The sequence below is a fragment of the Schistocerca cancellata genome, chromosome 3, assembly GCF_023864275.1.
Source record: "Schistocerca cancellata isolate TAMUIC-IGC-003103 chromosome 3, iqSchCanc2.1, whole genome shotgun sequence".
Lineage (NCBI taxonomy): Eukaryota > Metazoa > Arthropoda > Insecta > Orthoptera > Acrididae > Schistocerca > Schistocerca cancellata.
The window spans coordinates 899,888,222-899,890,344 of NC_064628.1; positions in this window are offsets into that span (position 1 = coordinate 899,888,222).

Here is a 2,123-nt window from a genome sequence, read left to right on the forward strand (position 1 = left end):
CCACTGAGGTCGGAGCTAAAGTAAACAAGCTTGCAGACAATGTCATCACTCTGCAAGGCCAGGTCAATGACCTGACACAGGCGCTATCCGAAATTAACATTGAAAAGAGGGTGAATGATGCTGCAGCAAACGTACGTTCCACGATAGGAAAAGAATTTGTAGAATGGGCCGAGACTAAGAAACAGTACATAGAAAACAAGGTTCAACACGACTTAAATAAAAAGAAGCCGTTATTACGCTGACTTCGAAAAGCAATTTCTGAACAAATTCTGGAGTTCAGGTATACAACAACGCCTTAGAAAGGAAGTATATAATGCTGAACCGTTTAACACGAGAAGTGCTGGTCTCCGTAGTTACTTTGAGAAATACCTGCGAAAAATACAATACTGGGACACGCCCATTTCCACGAAGGACGTAATTATGATCCTTAAGTCAAAGCTACCGGTATCAATCAGGGAGAAGTTAGTAAATGTCAGTGACGACGACACGGAGGCTTTTCTGTCAGTACTTGACAACCTTGACATGATTCAAGAAGACGTGCGTGCAAGTGCGCGGAGTAATTGTAATCTTGGCCTGCACACTACACAGCCACACCGTGTAGGCGCAGACTCAGGTATGTCATACCAACTCAACAACAGTAAAGGACACGGCGTTCCGTGTGATAATAACAACTACTATCGCCGTAACGGAAAGCAGAAACATAAATTCCAGGATCAAAACAGGTACCACCCCATATACCAGACAACACAACAGCAATACGGTAATTCACCAGTTAATTACAAAGATCGCTATCACTATAATAACGATCGCCAAAATAATAATAATTTCAATGGAAAAGGACGTTGGATTAACGCCAACAGTCAACAGCAGTATGGTAACCAGCCTAGATTCCAGCACTGTTCTCAAGGAAGAAATGCTCCAGATCCTTCCATGCAGTACAGACAACGGTATGCTCCAAACTTTAGGAACAGTCCTCCACCTTTTACTAACTATGAAAGTCAAAATCATGAACCTCAAAATTCTCGCATCTATTATGCGCGAGCAAACCCGCCAACACACACCATCTCGACTGAAATTCCGGCAAATAGCTCGCAACTTAGGTGGAATACGGAAGCAAACTTCGTACCGAGCGGACCGCCCGGTACTTCAAAAGTAATTGTGAGCAAAATTCAATCTAATGAACACGTGGAAAACTAAAAGCAGCCTCTTTTTCTTGCCTCCTTGGGGAAGCTGCGGAACATGTTGGGAGCGATTTCATTAGAGGGCAAATCAACCTTATACGATATGACAATGACTGACTTACGAGATGACTAGCTGAAGGAGAATGACGTTTTGAATGGTGAGGATTTATAGGAAAACCAGGTTCAGGCATCCACTATGATTCATATTCATGATGTACCACTTGTCGCTATAATAGATACTGGTGCCAATATCAATGTTTTGTCTTTATGTGTATATAAAAAAGTGTGTTCTGTAGCAAAAGTTCTGTCATTGCCAGTACAAGGGTGTACCGTATCCGGAGCTGTAGGCTCTTTAGTTGAAAAGGTGACGCTACAAATTCATGTACCAGTGAGATTTGCATCAGACACCGTACCATGTACTTTTCTAGTTGTTAAAAATCTGTCAGTACCTTGCCTCCTAGGAATGGAGTTTCTACGTAAGAATCGTGTCATCATAGATTTGTATGAAGGTACATGTACTCTCAGATCCAGTGATAAGAGTATAGTGATTCGACTTATGAGGACCAAAGTTAAGTTGTCCAGCCAAAAACATAAAGTAAAGCTCCGCAAGCTCACATCTAGACAACAATATTTCAATTATTTAGACGAGTCAGGAGATGCGGACGAAGACTTTGACTTATTACCGACACATGAAGAATTACTGACGAAGGCTAATGAATCTGACGGAATAGGTGACCGACAAAGGAAGGAACTATACGACCTGTTGACACAATTTATCAATGTGTTTTCTAAGAAACCGAGAATCATAGCCAACTATGTATTCGACATGAAGGTTAACCCCCACAGCACCTACTGTCAAACCACCTATGCAGTTCCGCAATCCCGCAAGGAAGCAGTACGACAGGAAATCCACAAAATGTTAAACTGGAAAATAATTGAGCC